Below are 15,178 nucleotides of genomic sequence, written 5' to 3'. Positions count from 1 at the left end.
AATTGACTAAGGATTTGCACCCTCTTAGTAAGAATAGATCGCACATGCTAAAAATAACAAAATAAAATCTCTAATAATAGAAAAATTCTATTAAAAACTGAAATTGCTAAATTTGAAACAACATCTAAACTGGAATTAATATAAGGTGTGACATGCGTGCCCTTAACATGCATGCACCATCTTCCAAACAATAGTCTATTTCACTATCTCATGTGGCATGCATGTTCCCTCTACCAAGCGATAGTCAGTATCGCTATCTCCTTCACATTCATTTAACATGTTCATCACTAATGTAAGGAAAGGGTGAAGTTCCATATATGTTGTATTCTCTACTGCCCCATCATTCGGAGGATCACTAGTTTAGAAATAGGTAAAAAATATTAACACACACATTAAACATATATCATAGAGGTATTAGTAATGTGATGCATGTTTGTTCTGGAGAAATGTTTCTTGGGACTGGGAGCGGAAGCAGGAAGCGAGAGTAGAAGCAGGAAGTGGGAGTGGAACAAGGAGTGAGGAGTGACATTTTAAAAATATCTAAGGTTGAGAGAAATTTTGGGAGTGAATTTTATATAATATGTATTTCTATATATTTTGATGCATATATGTCAACAAAAGCTTGTAGAATGATGAATTTGAGATAATAAAAGAAAAAAAACATAAAAAATGGATTAAACCATATAACATCATTTATCTAGTAGTTATAATATTCATCAACCTTAGGCCAAGAAATTGTTTTTGCTCATTTATATAGCATGTAAGGGTGCACATAACCAAAATAACATTGAGTGAAATCCATCTATTAACTGAAAATACATCAACAAATAGGCTTTGGATGGCATATAGTATACAAAAAAATCATGCTACAACAAATAACTACTTATCATCAAAATCATTGCATATCTTGGGATGTTTATCTTTAATATCACCCTCTAAGCATTAACATAAGATAAAAAAAAACATATTATGTCAATTCAGGATTTTGTTTGAATGACAGGTACATTTTTAGTAGGGTCATGATAGAGGAGTTTGACAACCAATGTCACTAAAATAAAGGTACATATAGGGCTTGCTTCTTTTGATTAAATACGAGTTCCATACCTTGGTACATGAAAAAGTCCGATGGAAACATTGCAATCCCCCCAATCCTGAAATTTTGAAAAACTAATAAGTCTACTGGATTTTGAGTGAGATCTAAAATTCTACTTTCTCCATATGAAATCTAATGAGGTTGGAACCACTCTCAAACATCCTGTGTCATATCATGGTAATGTCAACAATTTAAGTAAAAGGATTAAAATGAAAGATGTCACTTTTACTAGGGCCATAGGCTTGAATATTAGGGTACTATGGACCAAATATTACCATAGTTTTTTCTTTCTCCCTCCCACTCTCGATACTCCACAATACTCCTAAACCTTTATTTCTCTAGCCCACTTATTTTTTCCTCTGTGTGGCCAATGTATTGTATAAACAATACTTTATAATAAACATACTCCTATACAACTTATAGAAACCCTTTACCTCCGTATTATATGCCCAATATATTATTTCATCTTTTACTCATTTTTTATGCCCCAATATGAACACACGTTATATGGTATTGCTTTGTTAGTGAAGCCCTCATGGTGAAACCCATATCCTTAATTGAGCTTCTACATTATGTATTTCCTTAGTTGAGGGGAGATTATTATACTTGACTAACTTAAACACCGTTAATTAGAACCTATTCTATGTCACAATAATATTAGTTTCAGAAGACCTAGTTACAGTTTGAGTGAATTAACCATCAGGTTAAATGGAACACTTATAAAGAATAAGGTTGAATGAAGAAGGCAAACTCCAATTTATTTTCTATGATTGATAGGAGTAAGCCCATAAGTAAGGATTGGTGAGAAATAGGAAATACTCCAGAAAAGTAGTCACATTTATCAAATCTTCTCCTCTAGAAAATACTTAGGCCAAAACTCAATTGAGTACATAAAATTCCCTCAACCTAAAGCACAAAACTAGGAAAAGGGAAACTTTTGACATTATCTATTTTTTCACAAATAAATTTCCAACAAAAACAAACCAGTAGATACTCCAAAAATTGCAATTGAAAACACTTTCAAATGATTCCCTATGAAGAAATGAATAATTATTCAACTTCTATAATTAATTGATAGGAATGAATGAATGAAATATTAATACAATTTGTTCAATCAATAGAGTCTATTTGGAATTATTCTTATCTGGGCATCTGGGCTACTAGATTTATTTATATTCCTAATTTCCTAACTAACCTAGCCTAGCTAGTTTAAGTCTTACCCTCCATATTGGGGCTTGACCTACAACCTAGGAAGGAATCATGAGTCCTTTATCCCTAATTCAACTCTGGAATCCATCAAATAGAAGATGTTTTCTTTAGTCATCATTCATTAAATTAATAAAAGCGTTTATAAAACCCAAAGGAAGTGTTGCATGTAGGCTTCAAGTCCTTAAGCAAGTTCTTGAACCTAGTCATCTAATAATGCACCTCTATTCATAAAGGAAATGAAGAGAATATATGAGGAAAACTAATGGATTATCAATTTAGGCACTCCTGCTATTCCTCAATTACTTTATCATATAATAAAAGAGATGATATATAATAAGTTCCACAAGATAAATGGAGGGATGTTATACTAGGTAAAATTCAAAACATTTAAAGAAGAGAATGGAATGAGGAGATCTGTCACTCAATCTCAACAAGCTCCCCTCACCCCCTGCCCACCCCACAACATGATTTTAAGGATATATAGTAGAAGTGGATAACTTAGTTATAAAATCATTGATAAAATGTACCATTACGCTATTTCAAATTGGTTCGTGAAGTGGAATATCCAACAGTAATTAGATGGTTACAAGAACTCATCTCTTGAATGTATGTTAAGAAGTTTTAGAAAATATATGTGAAGGTAACATGTAAATTAGGAAACAAGGTTCCAATTTATTTGTTTCAATGTAATGTGCAAATTGAAGACAAAAAACACTTTAATTGGGAAGGAATATGGAGAATTCACATACGTGAAAAACTTCCCCATAACTAGTCATTGGAATCTTGACAAAACTATTTAAATATAACTCATAATTAAATTATTTGAGCCTCTTTTTGTTTCCTTGCATTTGTTATATAAATGGAACATAGAGCAGCTTAATGCTAAGAACCCTATGGTAGTTGACTCCATGACAATGTTAAAAGCTACAAAAACGTGGTTTCAAGTTGTTTTAGAGGCATATTTAAAGGTACTCATTCTAAATCATTGGCCAATAAATAAATTATTTCCAATTATTATTTATTTGATCTCTATAATTGATTGTCTTATAAGCATCCATCTTCATTTTCAATATCTAGAAATTTAATAGTGAAGGCTTAGATTATTTGTGAAGTTAAACGAATAGCTACATGGAAACAAACATCTCGTCAAGTTTAGAATTTAGATAATCCCAATCTATTGTGGATCGTAGTGAAATACAAGGGAATTAACACAACTTGCTATGTTATTGAGTTAAATAAAGTTTATAGTTTTGAACAATCATTATCATAAATTTCAAGAGTGCTTTGATTTTATATCACAAGATATTCATATTTTAGCTTTATTAAGGGTTATGACTAGTGAAAACTGAGATGTTTCCTTTATGGATGGGGTAGTGACAAGGGAGTAGGAGATAATATAGGGTTTTTTTATATTGATTATTTTTAATAAAATAGAATGATACCCTTTTTCTGGAAATTATACTCAAAAGGAGGCTCTCTTTCTAAGGCTTATCACTCTTTGCAAAAATGATCATTGATTATATAAGTATTCAATGGAAAAGAGCTCTCTTTTGAATATATAATATTTTAGCTTGGTATAGGATTGTAGCTCTAAAGAAATGGGTTGTTGAGAGTGCTTTCATTTGTTTATATGGGTGTTTTTTTTGTTGTTCCCAAAAATTTAGACGTGGGGTCTTCCATAGGAGCCTATGCCATTTCTTTAGATGACTATGTTAAGAAAAAGTTAAGTAGGATATCAAATTTTCTAAATTTTGGAAAATAGTGAAGGATATTGGGGGAAATATTTCACTAATTGCCTATTTTTAGATCTTTTGCAAAAAAAGGGAAAAAATCATTCATTTGGTTAAAAATTCACCTAGTTTTTACATAAAAGATCAAATTGATGAAATGCCCCCAAAATTTGTCAATTTTAATAGTAAATTACATGTTTTTTATTGAATATTCTCCTATATTCCATATGTATGATTTTTCAAATGAGAATAATGGTCTATAATACTATACATAGGCATAATATTTGAATCCTTAAAAAGACACCATGGCCAATAGGCTATGCTAATGTATATTTTAAATTTCTAATTAGAAATATCAAATATATATATATATATATAGAGAGAGAGAGAGAGAGAGAGAGAGAGAGAGAGAGAGAGACGATGGGAAAAAAGATAAAACAATAATTCTACTCCCTTGTTATAAACTAAATATATTTAATACTTTTATCATAGTATATTGAAATTACTATTGAAAATTGTTAAAAAAAACTGCAAATATGCACAATGTGAATTTTTAATACTCATTATCTAGCTTTGAAAAAAGAAAAGTGAACTAGGTGTAATGATATCATACAATATAAATTGGCCCTTTCTTATTTTGAATCACTTATATGATGCCCAAAATATCATTATGTTATTTCCACTCCACTTACAATAAGTTTATATGTCAATGGCAATTATAATCTTCCAACCATTCCACAACTCTTTCTCTGTTGGAATTGTGTGCTATATTATTTTCATCCATATAATATTTTATCCTTTTGGGAGTAACATCTCTTAAATGACTAAAAATAGTCAAGATGACGACTCTCTCATGTATTTTTCACTATGGATCTCATCAAAACCAATGGTTTGCAACCTCTAATAGAATTGTACAAATGACCAACTAACATGCCTTGATATAAAACAACCCTTCATTTTCTTTATTCCAATAGTCATTGGGATATTATAAACACCAATTGAGGTTGATTTGGCGATAAATGGATGTTTCATGGTGCAACATTACATCCTCATTCTCCTATTTCCACTCATATTGAGCCCTACTAGAAGAAATTTTAAAGTATTCATTTCTTATTCAAAAACAAAATCCAAAATCCTTTGATTTTGAAAAACATCATTACCTTAATTCACTTTGATGTTCCATTTTCTACTTTGTAAATATGCTAATATTATAATTAATTGATCATTATGTCAATAACCTTGTGTCTATTTTGGAATAGAGCTTCCATTAGGTGGATGGTAGGAAATTAACCTCTACAAAATATTATAGAATATTCTTAGTAGTAGTCACATATCAAAGATTTGAGATTCTTTTTTTGTAAATTGAAAAAATCTATTAATTTGTGAGAACTTTTCATCATGAGAAGCATAGTTTCAAAACACCCCTTTCACATTCCTACCAAACTTGTTGGCCAAGCGGTAGTTACAAGAAGACATTGATAGTGTTGGGCCTTAATATGTCCATGTTTTCATCATTCAAAACCACCATTCATAACCTGTATTCATGTACTATTACACTCATTTCACGCCAAAATTCCATCACTTGTCGCCAATTCACGTTTTACGCCTCATGGTTGATTATCATTAGTTTTCTTATATTTTCTATGATTAAAGATGATTTTTCCATGATTCAATAATGATGATTTTGCTAGGTTCATTTGTCACAGGGTTCCATCGCCAAAATTCTTCACAAGTTAGTTGAACTAGTTGGTACAAGTAAAGTACGGGAATATCCAATTTTGGGTTTCAACATTTCGGCACGCTTCCGAGGAAAACCGAGGGAGGTTATTGCCCAAAATAATGTTTTAATACCTTCCCATATGTTATATTGCAACCATGTCACACATGTGGGTCCCTAGGATCTAATTAACAAATCTACTTAAAATGTGCACAGTTTCCAAATTGCCAAGTTTGACATCGATTTTCGTGCACCTGGAGGTGAATCGGGAAAATATGAGAAAATGGGTTTGTTAACCATATAACCAATTATCTATATCAAAAACAGTTTCACCATATTCAAATTTTCCTAAAATTTATAAGCAGGTCTTGGAGGCTATTTTATAAAAAATGATTGTTTTTCCAGAGTTCTAGAATCTTGCAAAAAGAGCCAGACAGCCAAATTTGAGCATGATTTTCGAAGATATGGATTTGAATTAGGAAAATACAAGAGAGGTTGTTGTTTAAAATATAACAATTTAGGTTCACGCCAAACAAGTTTCCAAAATTATCCATGGTTAGGAAGATATGCCAATATATTTGGGGTCAGTTTGTTAAAATTGTTCAATTTTCCATATTGAGGAAAATGACTAATTCACCTTGTAAATCTTATAAATGGCTCAGCCATGGTTTGTATTGTAAGATTTGGAAGTTTTTAAAAGGAAGAGAAGCAAAGAAGGAATAAAGGATGGATTGAAGCTTTGTTGTAATAATAATTGCATCTTAATTGAATTTTGTTTCATCTCTAAATTCTCTGTAAGTATTATGACTATGTTTTGAATTTCAATTTTATTGAGTTAGTTTAGGCTTGCTCCAAGAGAGGCAAGGGCGCACCACAACTAGAAGCAAGTTCTACTACCAGTATAGATCGTACGACTAAGTTTGATCATTATTTCGGGGTGTGCATATTTGTTTGACAGCTATTATTCAGATTTTTGAATTGTCATTTTTATTCTATAGTTAAATATGTCCTCTGTTCTATAAGTTCAAATTGAAAAAAATAGATCTCACTTCCCAATTGGTTTAGATCAGCAAAAGTTTCACTGGTTTCCTTTATATAATTAGATAACACAAAAGAATTTGTGGAGCATTATTAATTCGAGAGTATGCAGGGATTGATTATGGTATCTGAGATCTCAAAATGAACTGAGTCTATGCTTTGTCTATTTCCAAGTCTTGTATCGTTGTTTTTAATACTCAAAGGTGTTTAACTCCGAACTTGTTGATTATGAACCCAACAAGGTCAGAGAAGTATTGAATTAAAATTGAAATACAATGTGCATTAAGCATAAGTTTTTGGAGTTTGCTGTGATAATGTTAAGTCCAGAATAGGAATATAGTTTCTAAGTTTATTTGTAGAAATTTTAAATTCGAAAAATATTTGATCTTTTAATCTGAATGTGTTAATTTAGGCAGCATGGAAATGTTAATTTGAAATTGTCATTTTGAAGCTCTGTAGAATTAAGGGTGTGAACTAGATAGGATTAAGAGATAAATTTCAATGGTTATTGATTTGTATGATCCTAGGAATTAGATTAGTTACAAAAAAAATTTAATTGTGGTTATTTTTTGCATTAGAATAGGGTTTATTTCAACTGCAAGTGTGATTACTTTCCCACATTAGATTAAGATTATTTTCTTGCATTAGATTAAGCGTGTTTATTTTTTGGCATTAGATTATGGTTACTTCATTGCATGTGTGGTTACTTTTCTATACTAGATTAAGTTTCATTCCATTGCAAGATTGGTTACTTTTGACAGTAGAGTTTTGTTTCCTTACATGTCATTTGTTTTGATTGCTTTGAGTTTTGTAATTCAATTGCTTGAGATAGATTTAGTTTAAAAGCCTTTGTATTCTGTACTTAATTCAGAAATAGGAATTTGATATTAATTTAGGTTAGATGCTTTGATCCTGCATTATCTGCGCTTATGCCTCAAAGCTTACGAGTGCTGGATTGATAAGTTAATGTTGGAATTATTACACATATAATTTCCCCAACATTTTTGGGGTCGTTGTTGAGGAGGTGCTAAAGGGATTAGAGTGTAGTTTCTTTCACAAGTTTTCTTTGTGGTAAGGATTTTGCAGGACAATCAAAGGGCAGAGAGACTACAATAAGATGTGAGTGAAGAGCCACATATCCACTAAAGTGGGGTTGCTCCAAAGTTTGGTTTGTCCAAGTAAGAGTGTTTGGTGAGTTTTATTGTAATCAATTATTTTTCATATAGAATTAAAAAATTTAATCTCTTTATCTGTAAATCATTTTTGGGGTGTTGTAAGAACCCCCAGGTACTAATCTGTGTGTGGAGACATGGATTTCTAAACTAGAAAGTATGATTCAAGGATGATTAAGAATTTGAAGGAGCTATCTCAAATACTAGCATTAGCTGGGGTCTCTGCCTCTGAGGAAGAGCAAATCTTGATAGCAGTCAAGAACCTTTCTACCTCTCTAGAAGTGATCGAAGAACCTCATTTCCATGAGCCACAACCACATGAAGAGCTAGAATCCTCCAATAATCACATTTTCCATTCTTTAGAGGAAATTGAGGACTTATAGACAACATCTATTGGAGAGAAGCCCCTAAAACTAGAGATCGAAGAGGTCAAAGAAGAGGGCATGCAACATTGTCCAAATGACAAAATGGACCAAGACCACTATGATTACATTGAGCATTGGTTCCAAACTAGTACTCCAACATGGCATCATTCTCTTCTTCACACTTTCTTAGCATCATATAATTTGCAGCTTCTAGTTTTACATGCTCATGTACACTGTAAAGTTTATATGTTAAATCTTAGCATGAATATATCCTTGTATCTGATCCGCACATGACTTCACTAGAAGTTCTCTTTCACTTGAAGGAGGACATATTTTCTCCAGTATAGTAGGAAAGTTAGTAAATAAATAAATAAAATAGTAAAGAGAAAAATAAGTCCTTTTGTGAAAACCAGATTGTCTAGCAACTAAACAGGGACTTTCCTTGAAAACTAGGTAACTAGCGGGCAAGGTTCCTAATAAATTTTGTAAATTTGTATGAGTTCTTCAAATCATGTATCTTTCAAGTCATTATGTTTGTACTCAAGTTGGTTGATGTGGGATTCCTTAAGGCCCACCTACCAACAAGCCTTATCCCATCGACATCAACACATTATCTGGGATTAGGGTTAGGGTTAGATAAGGTACCTGGGAGCCTACATGCCTTAATGGCAAGTATCCTTGTCATCTACTAAGGAAATACATCAATGTTTCTTGGTGGATGAATTCTGCAGTCCATTCGACTTCGACAAATCCATTCATGGCTAGGAGAATGTATCTAATGCCTTGATTCCCATTGACATCAAAGGTGGGATAGCTCGCATTGGTTAACAATCTCCTCAATGGTCAGTAATCTAATGTTCTTGTTTATGTTTGATGTCGACACCATTTATTCACATATGCAAGACTACACATGGGTGTGTAGCGGTTGAAGACTATATGGTTTTGTGATCTCAACAAAAATTTGCAACAGTTTGGATTTTTGTATCAACATCTCCATTGTCATTTGCAGTAGTAGTCACCTTTTCTCTATTTTTTGGGGACATATAACTCCTCAGGCATGGGGGAGAAGGGGGCCTTCAGTTCATCCTTCAGCTCTTCAATTCATCCTTCAACTCTTCAACTCATCCATTAGCCTTCTTCAACATATCAGATCAGTGGTCATATTAGCTACAACCATTCCATCCTCTACTTCATCTTGCAACATCGGGCACATCAACAACAAAGGTAAAACTTGAGGTAAATTTGGCTTAAGATTCTTTAATTGATTAGATATTTAAGAAAGATTTGATGATTAACCACCACATATTCCATATATTTTGTTTTCCATATACCCTCCATTTGCAAATTCCTCATTCATAATAGAATGCATGCTACTCTAATAAGGTCATAATCATGAAAAGAAAAGTATATTGGTTCATGTAAAAAAAAACAGTAACTAATAGAGGATGAATTCATTGCTGCCTTTCATAAAGGAACCATCCATAAGCATTGGCCTCACAAAAACAGAGTATGCAAGCACCTATTTTACCATCTCCATCACCACCTCATCTCCTCCACCATTTCCATTGCCACCTATCATCTCATTCATCATTTCCTCCTACCATATCTATTGTTTATCCTCAATTTGTATCGCTCTCAAAATAAAATCTATGGAATTCAAATAAGAATGGTGTTGCTCCACAAGAACCAACACCCTCAAATCTTCATGTAGTGTTGCTCCACAAAAACCAACCCTGCCCAAAGCCACGATGCCATAAAATCTATAAATGAGAAAAGTACTTGTTTGCATGAGGACATGAAAATCCTCAGGCATGGGGGGATGTTGGGCCTTAAATATGCCCATGTTTTCATCATTCAATACCACCATTCATAACCTATATTCATGTACTATTACACTCATTTCATGCCATAATTCCATCACTTGTCGCCAATTCACGTTCTACGCCTCATGGTTGATTATCATTAGTTTTCTTATATTTTCTACGATTAAACATGATTTTTCCATGATCTAATAATGACGGTTTTTCTAAGTTCATTTTTCACAGGGTTCCATCACCAAAATTCTTCACAAGTCAATTGAATTAGTTGGTACAAGTAGAGTACGAGAATATCCAATTTGGGGTTTCAACATTTCAGCACTCTTTCGGGGAAAACCGAGGGAGGTTATTGTCCAAAATAATGTTTTAATACCTTTCCATGTGTTGGATTGCAACTAGGTCGCACATGTGGGCCCCTAGGAGCTAATTAACAAATCTTCTCAAAATGTGCACATTTTCCAAACTACCATGTTTGACCTCGATTTCTGTGCAGCTAGAGGTGAATCTGGAAAATCTGAGCAAATAGATTTGTGAACCATATAACCAATTATCTATGTCCAAAATTGTTTCTTCAGATTTGAATTTTTCTAAACGTTATAAGCAGGTCGTGGAGGTAGTTTTATAAAAATGACAGTTTTTCTAGAGTTCTAGAATCTTGCAAAAAGAGTCAGACAACCAACTTTGGGCACGATTTACAAGCAGATGGATTTGAATAATACAAATCCAAGAGATTTTTATTTTTATTTTTTATTTTATTAAATATAACAAGTTAGGTTCACATCAAACAATTTTCCAAAGTTATCCATGGTTAGGAAGATATGCCAATATCTTTGGGGTCAGTTTCTTAAAATTGTTCAATTTTCCATATTGAGGAAAATGACTAATTCGCCTTGTAAATCTTATAAATGGACCAACCATGGTTTGTATTGTAAGCTTTGGAATTTTGTAAAAGGAATAGAAGCGAGGAATGAGTAAAGGATGGACTGAAGCTTTGTTGTAATAATAATTGCATCTTAATTGAATTTTGTTTCACCTCTAAATTCTTAGTAAGTATTATGACTGTGTTTTGAATTTCAATTTTATTGAGTTAGTTTAGGATTGCTCCAGGAGAGGCAAGGGTCCACCAGATCTAGAAGCAAGTTCTACTACTAGTATAGATCTTACGCCTAAGTTTGATCATTATTTCAGAGTGTGCATATTTGTTTGACAGTGCTTACTCGGATTTTTGAATTGTCATTTTTATTCTATACTTAAATTTGTCCTCTGTTCTATAAGTTCAAATTGAAAAAAATAGATCTCACTTCTCAATTGGTTTAGATCAGCAAAAGTTTCACTGGTTTCCTTTATATAATTAGATAACACAAAAGAATTTGTGAAACATTATTAATTTGAGAGTATGCAGGGATTGATTATGGTATCTGAGATCTCGAAATGAACTAAGTTTATTCTTTGTCTATTTGCAAGTCTTGTATCGTTGTGTTTAATACTCAAAGGTGTTTAACTCTGAACTTATTGATTTTGAACCCAACAAGGTCAGAGAAGTATTGAATTAAAATTGAAATACAGTGTGCATTAAGGATAGGTTTTCGGAGTTTGTTGTGATAATGTTAAGTCCATAATAGGAATAGAGTTTCTAAGTTTATTTGTAGCAATTTTAAATTAGAAAAAGATTTGATCTTTTAATCTGAGTGTGTTAATTTAGGCAACATGGAAATATTAATTTGAAATTGTCATTTTGAAGCTTTGTAGAATTAAGGGTGTGAACTAGATAGGATTAAGAGATAAATTTCAATGGTTATTGATTTGTATGATCCCGAGAATTAGATTAGTTACAAAAAAAAATTAATTGTGGTTATTTTTTGCATTAGAATAGGGTTTATTTCAACTGCAAGTGTGATTACTTTCCCGCATTAGATTAAGATTACTTTCTTGCATTAGATTAAGCGTGTTTATTTTCTAGCATTAGATTATGGTTACTTCATTGCATGTGTGGTTACTTTTCTTTACTAGATTAAGTTTCATTCCATTACAAGATTGGTTACTTTTGATAGTAGAGTTCCATTTCCTTACATATCGTTTGTTTCGATTGATTTGAGTTTTATAATTCAATTGCTTGAGATAGCGTTAGTTTAGAAGCCTTTGCATTCTGTACTTAATTCAGAAATAGGAATTTGATATTAATTTAGGTTAGATGCTCTGATCCTATGTTACCTGCGCTTGTGCCTTGAAGCCTACGAGTCTCGGATTGATAATTTAATGTTGGAATTATTACACATATAATTTCCCCAACATATAGTAGCATTACCAACCTTAAAGACAATATCTAGATTTCCGAGAGAAACTAGAACCACTGAAGGAGAAAAATACAACCCACCAACATCATTAACCTGTAATACTACCAAGAGTCGAGTCATCCTACCATTTCTGTGTGGCTAACGGAAGGCTCCATGACATGAGCCTCCAGATGGTCGATCCTTCCTTCAAAGTCATCCAGCCACTCCTAGAGTCGCTTTTTCCCTGGTCAAAGGGAGACCAACCGATCCATCATGTGCCACTGATTGTGTTGGGGTTCATTCATGAACATGATGACCTCATTGCGATCATTATGCTAGTCATGAGGTAGTTGCTCCACCACTATTGATGCATGCCATAGCTATGCTTATAAAACATCAAAGTGTGGAGAAAGGTTAGCATGTCCCAGTTAATTTTCCTATTACTAATCAATCAATTCCCCCTCGTCTAGATACTCCAAATGGTGAACACCTCCTTGCCCATGTGGACCAACACCTCGTTGGCCCATCCATAGTGGCATTGCACGGTGCCCCAACTAGCCATTTCCCTCATTCCACATGAAAAATTCTAATGAATAATCTTGTTGCCAAGATAGAAAACCCACCAAGAGCCCCAATACACCTAAAGCACCACTCCAACTTAGTTTTCCACTTTTGGCACAATCAAACAGATGGTCAGATTCCACCAATCCAGACTTCTACAATTTGTCTTGCTCATAAACAAAGGAACGATAGGCCCTAGCCCAGAGAGTGAAATGTCATAATCTTCCAACCCCCACCACATGGACCCTCCAAAGGAAAATAAAAATAAAAAGGAAATGTACGTGACACACTGAGGATTATATTACCCACAATTCCCACCTTAGCCAATGGTATAGTATTAGTAAGTCATTGTATTAGTCGATGCTATTGTAACAAATTTTATTTACAGGTTAAGAATGTCCACGGGAAGGTGAAGGTGAATCTCCACGATTTAACTCATATATTAATTCCTTTTATAATTTTTAATAATAATAATAAAAATAATTTAAAATAGAATTATAATTTAGTTAACTTTTATGATTTTTTCAATCTTGGAAATGTGAGATGTATCATGAGATAAGTGTTTTGATGTCTATGATTGTTTACCAACCATTTGATTTCTATATTTGTGTTAGTTTCCTTTATTAGTCCCTATAGGAATATAGAAATGGATTTGTATGTTGACCACTATTAGTTTTGCATTGACCATGACAAGTTATAATGTTTAACTTTATAAATAATTAAAGTAATTTTTTTTTTAAATAATTTGTTAGCATTTAATTGGCTTAAAAATGTGTGTGTCTTATTTCATATTTCTTGACATTTGTAACACGTTTCCCATGAAATTCACTCCCCCTGAGAACTTGTCAATTTTCACCGGGATTACCAATTTGTATGAAATCTTGTAATCTAATTAAACATATTGATAAATTTAATTATTTATCATTAACTTGATAGTTATAGTCTTATGGAGCTTTGAACCTAATAGTACCATTAGATAAATTTTGAGGTATAAAATGGGCCTCCTAAGGAATATTATAAAATAATAGTGGAAATAATAAAACAAGATTACATTACATCATCAAATTTTATAGGGAAAAGAAGAAGAAACTACTTTTTCAACTTATCTCCCTATGGATTTACTCAAATTTTGAGTGGGAGCACTTGTTGGATGCATAATTAAATTCCTCATCCAAGGAGTACCCATGTTGCATACTTTCGATGGACCCTGCTACATGAAAAATAAGAAATACATGAACAAACATGATTGCAATCACATTTTTCATGTATTTCTCATTTTTCTTGTAGCAGGGTCCATCGAAAGTATGCAACATGGGTACTCCTTGGATGAAGAACTAAATTCTGCATCCAATGAGTGCTTCCACTCCGAATTTGAGTAAAACCGTACAGAAATAAATTGAAAATACGAGTTGAAAAAGTAGTTTTTTATTTGTTTATTTTTTAAGATTTTTACTTTTTTACTCCAAAAATGGTGAACCATCCCCCAAGGTTTACATCATCATCTTGAATCCTATTGGTAAATTAATTTTGGTTGTACCTTTTTGTTTTGAGGCCCATTTTAGACCTCAAAGTTTCTCTAATGCAAAGGTCGTTATTTCGTTAATGTAACTAAAATCCTATTTCTTTCATGTCAATCATGAGGCCAAGGACTTTAATCAACGCTCTAAGATAAAGGTTGAGGTCATTCTTTTGGGGTCACTTGTGCTCAGAGCTCTTATTGTGCGCCTTGGTTTTCTCTGCAAGAAAATCCATGACAGGGATAGAGGAGGTTGAGGAGGAGCAATCCGTGACAGTGGGAGTGTAATGGAAAATGATCAAGTGCTTAGTATTTAGCTCAAAAATCAAATTTCTCAGAATGGCTCGAAACTTGAACAACCGTGTCGGTCTCAGAAAAATGATCTTAAGACAACTTGTTTTGTCAAAAACGAGTTCGTATGAGAAAGTTATTGTGTTCTGATTGCTTTGCTAAATAGGCAAAATTTGCAAAAAAATTGCTCAATCGCTGCATAGTCAGCAGTCCATACTGCTGACATTGCAGGTGACTAGGTATGGTCAACAGAGAATCATGGACACGTGTCATCATTTGATTGGGTTTTACAGGTGATGAGTTGGCACATTTCTATTGGTGGATTTTTGGACCAATGGAAGAATGCGATGTGGCAAGCCCGGAGGCTGCCACGTGGCACCTCCCAAAGGTTAGATT

This window comes from Pinus tabuliformis, chromosome X (assembly GCF_031772625.1).
Source record: "Pinus tabuliformis cultivar Carrire ecotype Pingquan chromosome X, CPIR1, whole genome shotgun sequence".
Taxonomy (NCBI): Eukaryota; Viridiplantae; Streptophyta; class Pinopsida; order Pinales; family Pinaceae; genus Pinus; species Pinus tabuliformis.
Note: the sequence above shows the minus strand (reverse complement) of the source record.